Source organism: Nycticebus coucang, chromosome 6, assembly GCF_027406575.1.
Source record: "Nycticebus coucang isolate mNycCou1 chromosome 6, mNycCou1.pri, whole genome shotgun sequence".
Taxonomy (NCBI): Eukaryota; Metazoa; Chordata; class Mammalia; order Primates; family Lorisidae; genus Nycticebus; species Nycticebus coucang.
In genome coordinates, this window is record NC_069785.1 from 135,404,021 (window position 1) to 135,421,891 (window position 17,871).

The 17,871-nt window shown below is 37.9% G+C and overlaps 1 protein-coding gene across 8 annotated transcripts in view; it reads left to right on the plus strand.

Annotated features, from left to right (window-relative positions):
* Positions 1 to 17,871, plus strand: part of ARHGAP32 (Rho GTPase activating protein 32) — a 263,606-nt gene that overhangs the window by 201,521 nt on the left and 44,214 nt on the right. Inside the window, exon 1 of one of the 8 annotated variants that reach the window (XM_053594098.1) lies at positions 4,521 to 4,838. The exons of the other annotated variants lie outside the window; for them this stretch is intronic. The gene's annotated coding sequence lies outside the window, so the exon portion shown is untranslated. Of the gene's footprint in view, positions 1 to 4,520; positions 4,839 to 17,871 lie in introns of those variants that run through there. 8 annotated transcript variants of the gene reach the window in all.

Consider the following 17,871-nt stretch of genomic DNA (forward strand, 5'->3'; position numbering starts at 1 on the left):
GGAATAGGCTTAGTAATTATATATAACTCCAATGAAATTCTTTCATTTACGTAAGAAGTGATGTATAAGGTAACAAGTCAGCATGAATTTGTAGCATAATTTTGAAATAAAAATTCTTGTGTTTTTTTAGTAAACTTGTCCTTTAGTAACGCTGCTTTTTTAATTTTACTTGCAGTTTTGCCTAATTATTATTTTTTTTAATTTTCATTTGCTGCTTCCTGATTATTTCTGTTTTTTCTTGTTGTGAGTTTCTAGCACTTTTTTCTCCTTTGTAGCCATGTTTCTTTGCGTGTTACTTTTGTATGAGGGGACATGTTTATATATCCAATAAGAGAGGCCAGGTTTGCTCTTACCCTGTCTGTGGAGTTGTGCTGGATTATCTTCTTGTGAGTATGGGCTCACGTGTTCTGGCAATAATGGTTTAAGATGTTAAAGTCAATACCATGGAGGCGTTGGGGTACGAGCCAAAGGAGCCCTGAAGTACTGGAGTGCTCAGGAAGCTTTCTCCCTGAACACAGCGGAAAGGATGGATAAAGTGCTGGCTTCTCACTCTACATCAGGGAAAACAGCTAGAAAATGCATAATAGCATACGTTTGTAAAGTGCTTTAGAGTTTATGAATACTTATGTTCCCATTGTTTAAATGGGACTTGATTGGATCTTGGTATAGCCCAAGAGGTTGATAGGAATAATGAATGTATGTATTTCCACTCCAGTTTTTAACAAACAGAGCAGTTGAGATTCAGTTAGCTTAACATGCTCATCTGAGGCTTCACAACTAGGGTGTATTGAAATCCTCTGACACCTGATAGTAATCATAGCTAACGTTTCCATGGTCCTTGCTGTGTGCCGGGCCTCGTACCAAGCACCTGATGTGGATTGACTCGTGTGTGAATAATTAACTCAAAATCAGAGTTCTGCCCGCTGCGGAACGCTGAATGGAGATAAAGTTTATTTTTCTTTCTCAAAACAAAAGTCTAATACTTTTTCTTTTATTACAATAGAAGGAAATAAAAATGTATTTGAATTTCCAGAAGACCTATATGACAGAACAGAAATTAGAGTAAAAGATGGATTACATTGAGAATAAAGAGAATTCCTTACAGGAACCTACTTAATTTACAGATTTTGTTTTCAGCCCTTATCCTTTCTAATGCCTCTTTAATTAATAAAATACTCTCAGTGTTTCCCCCTGTGTATGAAACGTCACTCCAAACTCTGTCGTGGCATTTCTAACCTCCCTTCCTTTCCCTCTCCCGTTGTGGTCCCCATGTGCCCACCTGCAGTCTGCTTTGGCGTGTGTGTGTCTGGCACCTGGTTTCAGAGCCCTTTGGTGGTCTGCGCTGCAGTCTGGAATGCCCTTTCCCCTTTTGTCCAGTTGAAACCCTCCTTAATTTCAAGGCTCAGGCCAGAATCCATTCTTGCATGAAAGCTTCCCTGACCCTTGTCTCCCTAACTCTGTCTCCTCTCTATCCTGGTCAAATCTCTTACAGTATTTCAGTTCCCTAAGTTGCACTTCCCTCACAAATATGTCTCATTCATCTTTATCTCTCCCACAGCATGTACAGTCAATTGATCTGTGATTAATGCCTGTTGAATTTCTCCATTCTGATACTTACTACTAAATTAAATTTTTAGAATATGTTTTTTATCACACAGCACTTACTTCAGAACACTTGAGTGATTTCCCTTTGTGCCAAAGTTACTTACAGAATCTTTAATCTAGAATTTAAGGTGACCCACAAATTCTGAAACTTATCTTTGTGGCCTGTCTTTTCCCATTTCTTAGCCATGTGCAGCTTTAGTAACGGTTTTCCTCGCTCTTGTTTCGTATCTGAAGCTTCCCCTTTCCCTTGCCTATGATCTTTCTCCTGCCTGAAATGATTTGCCATGACTTCTGTGAAGCTTCCCTAGGCCAGTACTTTGCACACATGAATTTTCATTCATCTGACCTGAAAGATCTTTTTAAACTGCAGATGATGATTCAGTAGCTATTGCCTTTCCAGTGAATTCTTGATTTTTTTTTTTTTTTTTTTTTTTTGAGACAGAGTCTTACCGTGTTACTCTCAGCAGAGTGCAGTAGCATCACAGCTCACAGCAACCTCAAACTCTTGGGCTCAAGCAATTTTTCTTGCCTCAGCCTCCTGAGTAGTGGGGACAACAGACGCCCACCACAATGCCCGGCTATTTATTAGAGATGGGGTCTTGCAGTGTCTCAGGCTGGTCTAGAACTCCTTCGCTCAAGCAGTCCACCTGTCTTGGCCTCCCCGGGTGTTGGGATTGCAGGTGTGAGCCCCTGCCTGGCCTAGTGAGTTCTCTGTTGCCTCTCCCACCCCTTCATAGGTGTATCCTGGTCCTTCACAAGGGGGTAGCCTCCAAACTTTTCCAGATAGGAGGGAAAAGTGACAAATGACCTTTTCCTGTGACATACGCAGTTACTAGATGGCATAGCATAATGCTTTTCAGTCAGCCATATATTTTTTAACTTTTTATTTTGAAATAGTCTCATAAGAAGTTGCAAAAATAATACAGAGAGGTCCCCTGAACTCATCATCACTCAACTTCTCCCAGTTGTGACATCTCACTTAACTATACAGTAACAGTACGTGATCATAATACAATGAACTAGAGAACAAACCTTACTCCAGACTCACCAGCCTGCGCGTGCACTCATCTTGCCGTGGATCTGAGGTGATGTAGAGACACCTTGTGAGGTTTCAATGGAAAGTTACTGATTCTGTGCTTCTCCCACACTCAGGCAAACTACGGTAGAATCTAGTTAATCCTATGTGTGCTTCTCTGTTAGGTAATATGAGGGGCTAGGCATGGACTGTAGTATTCCCCAAACATCTTTTCTGTAACACAGGATCTGCCTTCTTCCCGTCCCGCTGCCCACTCCTCTCCTCCTTTTTCTCTTTGCTTCCTCTTTCTCTTGCCTTCTCTTTCTGTCCTTAGCACTAAGGAAAGGGTTGGGAGGGAGAGGTGTTTTTAGTTTAAAAATCACAGAAAAGAAGAATGGCTTTGCCGTCTCGAGTATGAATAAATTTTCTTTCTTTTTTTTTTTTTTGCAGTTTTTGGCTGGGGCTGGGTTTGAACCCGCCACCTCTGGCAAAAGGGGCCAGTGCCCTCCTCCTTTGAGTCACAGGAGCTGCCCTGAATAAAGATTTTTTTTTTAAGAGCCCCATTTCCTTTTCAACAAAATCCATAAATCCACAGCTGTTCTATTGGTAAAAATTAACATGTTTTATTCCTCTCACATATTGGAATTCTCTGGTCTGTCTTATGAAGTAACATTAATTCGTGGTTTTCTTACTGTGCCTACCATTTATCAGCAGTTTTATATTCAGAGCTGAGTTCAAAGAGGAAGAGAAGAATAAATCCAGTCAACAAGAGAAGATTTTGTCTGCTCCCTGATGAGCACTCCCTGGGTGTCTCCTCTCTTGCCAGTTCCTGCTGTGTTACTTTGGCGATTGCCAGCTTCTCTGTCACAGTCTACTCATCTATAAAATGGAATAATAATAGAATCACTTTGTGGGATTAGGATGAAGAGTATTTTTAAGTACTTTGAATTGTGTCTGGCACAGAGTGTTGTGAACATCAGTTTGTAAATTGAACATATCTAAAGGTAGAATTTGTGTTGGTGTTAGTAAAAAGTTATTTGAAGCAGAAAACAGGTCAGTTTTTTCCAATTCATTTATTTTTTCAATTAATTCTAATTGGATTGGCAAAATTTAGTACTGTTACTTAGTATAAGTATTGAATCTTTTTGATATTTTTACTTCATTTATGCAAATAAGTAGTAAGAATGCTTTAAAAAGTGACAAATTGAGATTGGATGCTAGTTTGAGAATAGTTGCCAAGGATTTTCATTTTTGCTGCTGGATGTTTCTGGTAGAAAAAAAGGAGTGCCTTTGGATACCACCCCGCCCCCCGCCCCGTGAAGGAGAGTTGCAGTGTTTAACACCTGGGCAGTGTATGGAGTAGTCATGCCCAAGGAAATTTAATTCTAGTCGTTCAATTCTGAAGAAACCTTTTTCCCCCAGTAGTTGCATAAAAGATTTTTTTTTAGAATTTTTCGCACAAAGACTATGTAAATTGATACTTAAGAAATGTGTTATTGGAATAAGAGCCATAGCTCCCGTATCAGCAGATATTCAAAGGTTTGTTTTCCTCGGCTGTTGCTGGCAGTTTAATGATTCAGTCTTTTGCTGGCAATACTTCCTATTTGATCAATTACTTTTCTTATTTTATTGGGACCCCAAATGCCATCATTTTAATTGAACACTGCCTCCCACCTACTTAGCAAATGTGATCAACCAAATGGCAAGTAACTTTTTAAAAGATGAAAGACATATTTCAATGTCAGTTTCCTCTACCTGTTTTCTGAGCAGGAAATGCTCACCTGTGTGGGGTTGCTGGGTGGAGCTATACTGGTACAGCCTGTTCTGCAAGTGTGAGTTTAGGCTGGGGCATTTCTGTGGTGTTGCAAAGCAGTACGTGCGTGTGGAGAGAGGAGGATTAAGCTCCTGAAGGCAGAGCTCTCCCACACACCAGCAGGCTTGCTGGGCTCCATCATCGACCTGGCTGATAACAGAGCCAAGAAGAGCACTGCTGAGAGGGGTCCCTGAAAACAAGAGCTAGTCCCTAAAAGTGTTGTGAGGACTTGGCGTGGAGCTAGTTACCTGAGCCAGATAAAGTCTGAGCCTTCGTGATTTAAGATTCATTTGCTACACTTTCGCATGGAATGCAGAGCTGTTGTGTCCTGACAAATCTACTGCTAAATATAGTCATTTGGAATAATTCTAAGTATTGGTCCTAAAACTTATACCACAGCAGGAGGTAAGAGATCTCCATCAGTTTTTCAAATGTTTGAGTTAAACAGCATTTAGAATATGTCTCTGAAACTATTTTTAGATTCTATTTGGGCACATGTTACCTTGGTTGCTCTTTGGTGCATTGTTAATTTTTTAATTATCTAGAAATTGAATAATTGAGCATTAATACTTTACATGTTTATAGGGAGGTAATCACTTTTTGAAGTAGGATTGTGTTGATTGTATCACCTAAGTATTATTTTCTCAGTTTCAGGAAATACCTATTTTTCTCTTATTTCCAATCAGCTTATTTCTTAATGTTTTCTACACCTGAGGTTAATATTAGAAAAGTTTTCATGGTTAAAAGAACATACCTTTATTTCTTAAGCAACCAGTAATTACCATATTTAAAAATTTTTTTCCTCCATGGGTTGATAATAATTCAATTGTTGATTAATGAAAATAGGCAGTGCTGATTTACTTGAAATAATTTGGTGACCTGTATAAAGAGGCTACTTAAATTACCATAAGAAAGTAACCCATCCGCCCTTTTCAAGTAAGGTGCTTCCCTACCTCACTGGTAAGGATAACCATCGCCATCCGTGAAATGTTTTGTATTAACTGTCAGAGAGTTTACTATGATAATATTCCACAGTTGTATGGTGCTTCTTTAGACCTTGGTGTTAAGCACTTTTTATTAAAATAACATGGAAAAAAGAATTTTCTGAATCACACATCAGCCCTGTTAAGAAGTTGAACATTTTTCAGGATTGTTGCAGTATTGCCTAAATGATTTCAGTATTTTAATTTTCAAAACCATAAATGGGAGAATTTTATAGCTCTCTTTCAAAAAGTCAACTTTTTAAAAGCACCTATTGCTCATATGATTATAGCTTGAAACTATAACTTTAGAAAGTATTGTAAAGTACTATATGGTATTCAGTAGAAGAAAGCAGAAATCTGACATTTCTTGGGTTAAGTTTCCATTTAAGAAACTTATGCGAGGAAGGACTAGAAAATGACACCGTGTTTGAATGGCCCTTCTTACCGACCCCCCTCCTGGATTCAGGATAGATAGCCATATTAGATTAAATTTTGTCTGGAAAAGTTTCTGGTTAGCCCTGTACCAAAGGTGATTCTTAACGTGTTCAGACTAAAAGTAATAAGAAATTGTAGTAGTAAAAATATTTCCTATTTATTGACATACAGTAAATGCTTGGCACATATTATTTCATGTCAGCATCATAGTAACCTGAGGGATAGTTATTATCATTATTCCATTGTGTAGTGAAGGAATTGAGATTTAAATAGGTAATTTGCTCAAGATCTTGCAATTGGGGAGTGATTATAGCGTTATAACCCCCTGGCTCTATCTGATTCCAAAGCCTGTGCTCTTAATCACCATGCTATGGGTCAGATCTTTGGTGGGGTGGGCTTCTAAGGTGTTTGCCTCATTATTGGTTCCATACTCTACAAATATAGAACCTTTCCTCTCTACCTTCTGCAAGAAACCTCCCAAACCCACCAGACTACCTGTGATCATGTCTTTGGTTCACATCAAACTTTGTAGCTTAATCAAGCGCAAAGGACTGTGTGCTGTTGTGCTATTTTAATCTAAAATGTTATATTCATTAACATTTCAAAAAAGAAAAATACTCTCAATAAAGAAGTTTTGAACTATTAAGAATCAGGTTTCAGGTTTTCAGATTTCTAGAACTTCATGTAGTGTTTTGGTAGTCCTGTTAACTTTGATGTACCTGAATTCCTAAGTACATGTGGTTGTGACACTAAAATTTTTATAAGAGAAAATGCGCAAACAAATACCCTCCTGAAAGAGAATTAGTTTTTAGCTTCTTATCAAATATTAATAGTACTAATTACCCTGGACAAATAAGAGCCCAGATGATTTTAAAACTCTTACTAGGTTTTGAAATCTGTAAGCTGTGTATTGTTATCCTATTCTAGCGTTCAAACACTTTCAGTCTCAGGAATTTATATCTGCCTCGTGTTTCCGCCTACTGGCATCTGGTAAAATGCAGATCTTCCTTTTGTTCTGTTTTTAGAAATGAAATTAGTCATAGTCTTTTATATAATGTCTAAGATGGTAAAGTCAGTTAAAAAAACTGGTTAAGTTAAAAAAACTCCTTTGTTGTACAGAGTTGAGAAACAAAATCAATCACTTTAATTGTTTTAAATTTGTAATTAAAATTTTGCAGTGAAAATCACTGAGCAGCAAAGCAGGACAAAACAGAGCTTGTTTATATCAACCTAAAATCACATATTCTAAATTTGAACCTTTTTTGATATTTATAACGGAAATCCGTAGCTTTGGGAAAAGCAAATGTGTAATATTTGCTGAGAGTCCTGTCTTAACTTTATGACCATGGAGGGAACTCTGATCTTTGTAGCTCTGACGTCCGCGGCCGGCTGTGTGGTGACCGTGTCCTCCTCCATGGAGGGCACCTGCAGGATGCTGCTTTGCTCGTGTCCTTAACCCTGAGGAAGAGATGCAGTTTTATTCAACTATTTTAGCTAACCCCTGGGAGACTATTCAGTAGGAGAGTTGTGGTAGAGATCGTGAAGAAGCAGTTGCTGCTTGTTTTCTCTTCTCTTTTTCTAAGTAAATTGTTCTCATCTTATCCCTGGGGGTCTGAAAGGCTCTTTTCTAAAATCTACCACAGATTTATTTTCTAGATTCTTTAATGTCATTTATTGCGTTCCAGTCAGTAATGCCTTTTGAAATGGCTCCTCTTCTCTCTCAGGAGTAAACGGAAGCCTGTTTGACTTATGTGGACATTAGTAGCTTTCCCATATTTCAGTCAAGCCCGTTACTGTCAGTGCTGTTTAAATGTAGCCTTGAGTATACACAGCATTTCTCGGATACGTGGTTTTCTCCCTTGAGGTTGGAGCCGACTGTTGTAGCCCTACACATTCTGGAACCTCATTCCTGGGCTGGTCCCAGATACTTCTCTGTGACAGCCTTTTGCAGCTGTCATATGCATGAAGAACTGTGATATTTCTCTTATTTCAAAAATGGTTTATGATTTATTTTTCAAAAGTGATATTGTGCCTTCTTGTTCCACAGTAGCTTCAACAATATATTAAAATTTAAGACTCAAATTATCTAAAGAATTTTTTGGCATATACTAGGAGAGTAATTGAAGTCTAAGGCTGAACACCGTTGTATTCCTGATTTAAAAATTAGAAGCTACACTTAAGTGATTCCTAGAAAGAAAGTGAAGATTTTGTTTTTTGAGCATCAACCTGGTAAAATACAAGTTTTCAGAAGTCTAGAATCTACAGATAATATATACCTTATTTTTCTTTTATTACAGTGAATTTTTAAAACCTAAGTCTAAAAATAATACATATGTCATTTTCTAATTTAAAAAAAAGCTATAAATGACCATTGTACTGTTGACCAGTGACTTGTAAGCAAAATTGATCAAGGAAATAGCAATATATCATATGGCACGTTCAGCAACTGTGAATGTCTTCAACAATTAGAGGACAATTGTGCAGCAAGTTTGGAAATAGTTATAAATGTGTTATATAAGGTAGTTATGTAAGAGCTCCTTGTTACTATTCTAAATGTTCATGGAGTAAAATAAAAACTAATTTAAAAAATATTAAATCTAATAAGCTATACGTAAAATAATGATTTAACAGTGATCTTTTTCATCTCAAGTTTTTATGCCAGCCTTTCCTAAGACAATTTAGAAAGCTTAATTTTTTTTTGTGACCAAGCTCTCCAATGATTTTTTTTTAGTAGCGATTGAAACCATTTATTTATTTTTAATTTTTTAAATTTCAAATTAATATGAGGGTACACATTTTTAGGTTACATTGTTCTCACTTCCAAGGTAAAGTTCAAGTTGTAGTTGAGCCCTGAACATGCTCCCATTGTGCACATGAGGTGAGATCCTGCCAGTCACACACACCCCCCCACCAGTCGCTCTCCCGTCTTTCCCGTCCCTCCTCCCCTTTGCCAGACTATATTTGTTTTTTGTTCGTGTGGGTGTGTAATGGTTTATATATTGGTTTCATGTTAGTATTGAGTAGGTCCAGTGATTTTTTAAATGATGTGCCAGTTTTCCCTCTGATAATTTTTTCTCACTTTTGTTAAAGAAAAGATTCCTTCCAGAGACTCCCTGTGCTATTTGAACTTTACACTTTCTCAGAGTATGTCCTTCATGATTTCTCAGGTATTTTCAGTGAAATATAGAATCATACTGGCTGCTTAAACTTCTTATTATTCATATTGCTGAACTGAGGTCTAAGCTGGTTAATTTCCTTGTTTAAGATGCTATAGTGTGAGGTATTGATAGAATCAGGACTAAAACCGTGTCTCAGTGTTGTTGATCTAGTGCTTTTCCACTGGCACATCCTTGTCAATAATAAACGTGATTGGATGGACGACTGTCAACAGAGTATCTGTCTCATTGTTGGAAAGCCATACAAGCTTTCATTTACTAGGTTATTGGCTCAAGTATGTATTTTTAAATCTTCAAGTAACATTTTATGTTTACTTTGTATTTTTGCACAAACTGTATGTTTAGATATTATAGGGAACTTTGCTTCAGCTTCCAGCTTTTGTTCTTTAAATCGCCACTTGTGTTCTCAGGTCTCTGGCGCTTGTCTGTATCACTCAGGGAGATACAAGGGAAGGCGCATACAGTATAAAAGGAAGACTTTTTTTTTTTTTTTTTAAAGAGACAGAGTCTCACTTTATCACCCTTGGTAGAGTGCTGTGGCATCATAGCTCACAGCACCCTCCGACCTCTGGGCTTAAGCGATTCTCTTGCCTCAGCTTCCCGAGTAGCTGGGACTACAGGCGCCCGCCACAACGCCTGGTTATCTTTTTTTATTTTTTTGCAGTTTGACCAGGGCCAGGTTTGAACCCGCCACCCTTGGTATATGGGGCCAGTGCCCTACCCACTGAGCCACAGACGCCACCCGACAAAAGCAAGACTTTTAAAAGTGGTTGTAAATTCAGTTTATTACATTAAAAACTTAAGGCAAACTAATAGATCAGCTTAATACAGGTAGAAGAGAAATCATCTGATAAATGTGAACACTTGCTCGTTTTGTGTATCTTAGCAATTAGGAATAGATAATTTCTTTATAGCTACCCAAAAGTCACAAACAAATTTTATTATTTGTTAAATTTAAAATATTAAGTGGGTACAAATGTTTTTGTCACATGGGCACCTTTTATAATGCCTTGGTTGGGGCTTTTAGTGTGCCTCCACCAGAATAGGTAAGGTTTTATCCACACTCCTCTTCTGGATTTTCTCTTTATGGCTGTGTGTGCCCCTTAATTAGCTCTCAGTCATTGAAGAGTACGTGTAGTGTGTGTTTTTCTATTCCTGAGTTACTTCACTTAGGGTAATGGTCTCCAGTTCCATCCAAGTTACTTCAAAAGACATTTTTCCCCTCCTTTTTATGGCTGAATAGTACTCCATGGTGTATACATGAGGGCTGTCTGGAAAGTATCTAGTCCTTTTTTGTTTTTGTTTTTGTTTTTCAAAATAAAATTATAATTTGTTGTTGGACAAAATTGTTGTACACATACATCAAGCAGGCCAAAAATAAAGAAATACAGGCCCCCCCCCGCCAAAAAAAAAAACACAAATACTGACTTCATAGGCAAAAAAAAAGTAAGAAAATACCTTACTAGCCAATAAATGTAAAACAGTATCTATTTTGATTATCATATTAATGTGAAATATAATTCATACTGATCAGATTGGCAAAAATGAAGAAATCTGAAAGAAAGAAGACAGATAGGAAGAATGGAAACTCAGAAATACATCCTATGGAGTGTGTTGCTAAATCAAAGAATATTTTAGCGAAGTTGAATATAGTTGAAAAGCAGGATATTTACAACCCAGCAATTCCTTCCTTAAACGTGGGTACCAGAGAAGTCCTGTCACTTGAACCCAGGGAGACACAAGGGTAGTATTGATTGTAATAAAAACTTAGAAATGGCTCAGTGCCCGTAGCACAGTGGTTACAGTGCCAGCCACATACACTTAGGGTGGTGGGTTCGAACTCAGCCCAGGCCAGCTAAACAACAATGACAACTGCAACAGAAAATAGCTGGGCATTGTGGCGGGCTCTTGTGGTCCCAGTTACTTGGGAGGCTGAGGCAAGAGAATCTCTTAAGCCCAAGAGTTTGAGGGTGCTGTGAAGTGATGCCACAGTACTCTACCAAGGGTGACATAGTGAGACTCTGTCTCAAAAAACAAACAAACAAAAAAAAAAAAAAAACACTTAGAAACTGTGAGTGACAGAGGAGAATGGAAGTGGAGGTTGTGGAATATCCTTATAAGGGAATACTATTGTATAGTTTATGTGCTTATACTGAGCTACCAGTCTGTGGGTGAATCTCAAAACACTTAATTTTGCAGGAAGTTTAATATGTGATTCCATTTCTATAAATTTTAAAACTTGCAGAACGATAATGTCTTGTTTATCGCTATATACACCTGTAGCTACAGTATGAAAATGGGGGTGATAAATACTAAATTCAGAAAAAAAAATACTAAATTCAGTATAAAAATTCTCTCTGTGTAGGAGAATAGGATTGAAGAGAGAGACACAGTGGCTTCAACTCTTTCTGTAGTACTTTATTTTTTAATTTTAAAAAAGGGAAAATAAATCTGAGGCAATGATACGGCAAACGTTAGGATTTTGGCAACCTAGAAAACGGGCATGTGGATATCCATCACATTCTTCTTTTACACATTCTGTATAATCAAAGTGTTGTGTAATCTACACGGGCTGGGATAATTTCTATCAGTTTCCCAGCTTCTGATTATCCGGTCACGCCCCAGGCTTATTTCTGCTGGTTATGTTTTCTAGTTAGTTTGCCCTGAAGCTGGCATAGGTCGGTAGCCTTTTAAATAGTAATCAGGTTAAAAAGAGCGTAACACAATGGGCCTTTTTTCTCAGCATATTTTTCCTTTCATTTCTTAAAGTTCACTTTTTAGATTTTCTTTTGAAGAACAGAATTTTTAGAACATTAGTCCATTAAGTCAATTTGATAGTTGTGTAGAGAAAAATAATTTCTCCATACTTGTTGATGTGAATAGATGCAGTGTGTGTGTGTGTGTGGGTGGGTGGGTGGGTGGGGATTTCAACTTAAAATTCAAATCCTTTTATCTTTAACAAAATGTTTTAAAATATGCAGCAGAAATTTAGAATGATATAATTTGGGAGGTTATAAGAGAACTGTAAATGCCATGTAGGTTGCCTATATTCCCGTATTCCCCTCTATTAAATTTCTACCAAATGATTATCTAATTTGTGTTTGAGAATTTTGAATAGAAGACTAGATGTTGTATACAATGTGTAAAAATCCACTGAGCATGTTATGTATTACATTCATACTTTATTATACCTTAGGTTTAATCAGGACAGTCTCCACAAGTTTGTATATTGGCCCAGCTTTTATACTCATGTAATCAAATCAACTGAATGCTGAGGCACTACCTTGCTTTATGCCCGCAGAAATTAATCCAAGCCCAGACTTGTTTTAAATCAGTCTAGAACAGTGGTTCTCAGCCTTCCTAATGCCGCGACCCTTTAATACAGTTCCTCATGTTGTGGTGACCCCTAACCATAAAATTAAAAGGGGGTCAAGGTTGAGAACCACTGGTCTAGAAGATTTCTGAGAACCAATATAGAGAACTCTAGCTTAGGTGAAGTATTATGGGAAAGCAAGAATGTTTGGGATTTCTGGAGAAATAATATATTGTGTAATCAAACCCCAGTGCCCCTCTCTCCATGCCAAGGTTCACTGGAGCTTAATGAACTTCATGTTTTTAGTATCTCTCTATAAAATGATTATTGGTATTGTAAAGATACAACGTGGAGATAGTAAGTTGCATGCCATGCTGCTAAAGCTTTCAACTACCGAAAAGGTGGGTCTGGTAGGATTTTTCTTAGGTTTAAAAAAAGCCCTACAAATATAAAATCTGTTATGTCTAAATAACATGGAATTTGCATTGTGGCACATGTTGCAGTTTAACTCTGGAATAGGAAATTTGAACATAAAATAGTATGATTTGCTTTTGTTTGGGTATTGTGTGTTCTATTTTTGATGTATTTTATATGTGGTAATACTGCTGTTAATCTAGGATATTTAGTGGACTTTGGTCCTCACGGCCCCGTTGGCTACTGCATGTTCTGCCATAGAGCTGGGTGTGTAATCTCTAACCCCCACCAGGTCTTCCTCGGTGGAAGCCTTCTGACGGAATCGCCAGAATTCAGCACGTCTGCCCCTCAGAGGGTAGTGACTAAAAAAGTACTGAACAAGAAGGCAGTGGGTGGAGAGTGGTGAGTGCCCTTGTTCAAAATAAGCTCCTTTTGGCTATTTTAATGTCTTAGAAATAGGAAGAGTTTAAAATGAAGAAAATCAACATGAAAAGACATTTATATTTGGAGGTATCATTAGATCCTCAGATTTGAGTATAATGAAGTTGAATATTCTTATTAGTTTAAATCTCCAGTGCAATAAAATGAACTTATCTTGATAATGATTAATTACAGATTGCAGAACTTCTCACCACAGCTTATCTGCCACAGTGAGAATGCCATTAAAATAACGTGAGTCGTAGCCACACTGAAGCCGCGTGGAACTAGTTTAATCTGAAGACAGGACACGAGACAGCTTAGGAATGTCTGTCGCTTCAGTGTGCTGCATTGGGCTGTAGCTTGGCAAGACGAGACCACATCCACCCTTCCCACTCTCACTCCGAGTTTAGATACAAAGTTCCCAGTTTATTTAGTATTGATTTTAGAAATGTAACCTGCCAAAGTGGCTCCTCAGCGTACAAACCAGAACTCCATTTACATGAGCACATTTTAACAGAGCCCTGCAGGCCAGATGGGGCACAGAATTGGCAGGGACACTTTCATGGTCTTAATTTTATACTCTATTGCAGCTCTTACTCTGTGCTCTTCTGTCACTATTTAGGAAAAATAAATGTGAACACCCTTTACCCTGACAAGAACAGATACTCATATTTCCCTGTCTTGGAGGCAAACTTACCAACCAAACCAAGAAGCAGAGCCAAAGCTCCCTCACGTCCTGGGAAGTCCAGTTGCACAGGTTGCCCTTGACTAATGGGATTTTAGTGTCTGTGAGAATTTGGTTGGAGAATCATAACCGTAAGTGTATTTCAACCAGTTATCAATGAATTGCAAAGTATATATTCACTGGTCAGTACAGAGGTTGCCAAAACAAGCATACACATACTTTAAGGAAGGAAAAAACTATATTAAAATTGTAATATTCAATATATACTCATAATAAAAGCAGGTTCAAGTCACCTGAGCAACTCTTGTGATTGCAGAAGTCAGGCATGGCTTTGTGTATTACAAATTTAATACAGTTTTTTCTTTTCTTAAAATGTGCATACATTTTTTGGTACCCTCTGTATATAATTAATTCCAGCCAATAATTCTGGTTATGATATTTCTACTTGGTGTGAAAGAATACATTATTTTTCCTCTGTGGAGGAGCATAGTTCAATATGGCAGACTACTCCTGCAGTTTAAAGAATGTTCTGCTCCATTTGTGCTGAAAAGTATCACTCCCTTTCTTTTGGAGAGTATTGTTACGGACGCATAGTCTTCATTTATTCGACGTTGTACGGTCCATGGTCGACCTTTTCTACCATGCCCGTCACCCCCGTCTGCCCCGGGGCGTCCCTCTGACCCGCCCCGTGGCCCCCTCAGCTGTGGGTGTTGCCCCTGCTCTCCTCACAACAAGGTTCTTCATTCTCATCTTGCTCTTTGCTTGCTGCCAACTTGAAATCAGGCACTTCTGTAGCCAGTCTGGGTTTGCTTCATAGGGAATGATATCCCAGGTCTGAGACAAAGGCCTTCCTTGCAGCTGGTGTGTGATTCTTTCTTTGGATAGAGCTTAGGAAAAGAATGTCTAGATGTGTGTGCACACGTGTGTGTGAATCATGAGTTCATGTTGACGTACCTGAGTCAAAATTAACATCACAGGTTTTTCTTTCACTTTATTACTGTAACTCACTTTCTCCACATTGAAAATCTCAGTCCCTAATATGTTTTTTCCCACAGTATGTATACAACTGTTTTAGAATTACACTACCAGTGATATTAACAATAATAAAACAGTTCAGTGACGTTAAAATATTACTTTGCAGATTTTTCTGCCCTTAGAATATATCCCACAGAGCATGTACTCCTTTTTAAATGTTTTACATTTATTTTTGGACGTGTGGAAATAATATTAGCGTAAGTCAAACATCAAGCTATATAAGGAAACCATACTCAGAGAAGTCTCACTTCCTGGTCTGCCCCCACACCCTTTCTCCACCCATTTTTTAAGTTTCTAGGTTATCCTTCTAGTCTTTCTTTTTACATAAATGAGCTCTTATGTACACACATATATGTGTCCGAGTTTATGTGTAATGTTTAATTCCTCATCCTTTCTTATGCTAAGTAATACTGTTCTCTCCCCTGCTTTCTGGATGTTATGTATCCTGCAGATTACTCAGTATCAGCAGGTAGGGATCCTCCCTAAAGACAAAAGAAAAGCCAAAGTTAACCAGTAATCCTCTGTGCGGATGTACCAGAGTTTACTCAAGCAATTACCTGTTTAAGCACTTTGGGGTTTTAGTACACCTGCTGGGTTAATTTTAAAGTAACTGTTTTAACAAATGTTTGAACTGTTCCGTGTGTTTTCATTCCATGAAGCCCAAACTCTCATTGTGGCTGTGATCCCTTCCTTCACGGGCCTTCAGCCTCCTTCACACCAGTGTCTCCCTGACCTCCTGGCTGCCAGCTCAAATGCGATTCCTCAGAGAAACCGGCCCTAATCTCCCTAGTTCATTTAGCTTTTTTCCTCTCAATTCACTTTTACTTCATTCTGTTTAGTACCTTATTAGCCACTAAAACAACCTGATGTTACCTGGTCATGTTCAATTTAGGCAGTATCAAATTGTGCTAACATTTTGAGTTTTGAGCCAAATGGCCTGATGTTAAATCCTGGTTTATGTTAACTTAGCATGGGCATGTTAACTTAGCACTCTGTGCCTCAGTTTCTTCATCTAAAAATGAGAACAATAATAGCATTTTCATACAGAATGCTGTGAGAAATGAGTGATTAATAAATACAAACACGTGTGCAGTTACTTGTCCATGCGAAGTGTGGAAGAACTCAGCTGTGTCAGCCTTGCGACGGGACTGCCTGCCTGTCTGTCCTCAGTAGGAGCAGTGACAAGCTCCTCGTTGCTCTTGCTCTCCATTGTAATCTCAGGGTTTAGAACACTTCCTGATGTAGGAGCCACTTGCCTATTTGTTGCTAAGGTAATAAAAGGTAAAATTCAATCCCTATTCCTTTGAAACATTCCTGGAAATGTGAGTTAATGAATGCTTTCTTGTATACATCTTATGTAGTTGTGAAATTCAACTGATATTTTCTTCAAATTCAGCATCAAAATATAAATGCCTACTGTTAACAATTATCTTAGAAGTTCTGATCAGTCAGTAAAATTTGAAATAGAAATGTAAAATTATTTCTATCTTATTTGTTTTGACATATCTATATATCTGTGAAATCCCAAAGAATCAACTAAAATCCTCCTACAATTGTTGAGATTGTAGTAAATGATCATATTTGAAGTATAAATAAAAAAATTGTTTTCCAGCATATCATTAATTACCAGTTAAGGGCATAATTGAAGGCCACAGCTCACAGGTTCGAGACTAGCCTGAGCCACAGTGAGACCTCATCTCTAAAAATAGCTGGGTGTTGTGGCGGGAGCCTGTAGTCCCAACTACTTGGGAGTCTGAGGCAAGAGAATCGCCCAAGAGTGTGAGGTTGCTGTGAGCTGTGATGCCATGGCACTCTACCAAGGGCAACACAGTGCAATTATGTCTCAAAAAAAAAAAAAAAAAAAAGAAAATTATTGTTAGGAATGAATAGCACTTAGGAGGTGGGTAAATATTGGAGGGATGGCAGGGCGGCTGCAGGACACATGTATTCTAGGGGCTGAGAGCGGCTCCTGGGGTTGAAGATCTGAGATTCTGCTCAGGTCTTGTTCTTTTCAACAGAACCATCCGAGATGGGCATAATTGAAAGAAAAATATTGATCTAGCAGGGCAGGAAAAAAGTGAAATAAATAGCTATATTTATAATAAAAAGCAATGAGAATGTGTCTGCTCTTAAAGAGAATTAACTGAGAGAGATAAAAAAATCAGAAAAATTATATACCCTATTTCAGATAGAAATATTGAATATTATGAAAATTAAAATACTTCCAAATTATTAATTTTCTTTTGAGACAGAGTCTTACTCTGTCACCCTGGTAGAGTGCTATGTTGCTCACAGCAATCTCAAACTCTTGGGCTCAAGTGATCCTCTTGCCTTAGCCTCCCAAGTAGATGGGATTGTAGGCGCCCACCACAGTGCTTGGGTAGTTTTTTAGGCTGATCTCTAACTCCTGAGCCCAGGCAGTCCACCCACCTTGGCCTTATGGAGTGCTAGGATTACAAGTATGAACAAGTTATCTGTCTCACTTAGGCATGAGACACTGTGCCCAGCTCTTCCAAATTATTATACAATCATAATTATACAATATTAAATTATTTCAAACCAAATTTATTTGTAGTTTTGGGGAATCTTGCCAATTATTTTATAGTTCATGTGGAAAATGTTTGAAAATGAACAGAAGTTAACGAACACTCTTTAACAAAGATGCATAGCACATAATCTGGCAGCTAGGGGAGAATAAAACTCACACTGGCCCTTAATTTTTAATATAGGAATATTATTTTTTTAAATAAAGTAATATTACATTATATGTGACAAACTTCTAAAGTTAACCAAGTGTGCCATAGACATCTTACATATAGATAAGCGAGCCTGTCATTTGATTTTATAGCAAGGAATCTCAGAGAGATGAAAGGTTATAATTTACCTAGAGTTTCAGAGGATGCCAGAGATAGCATCAAAATTATATTGGTGATTCTAAGTATCCAACCTTTTTCCTGCTGTACATTGGAAGAATAAG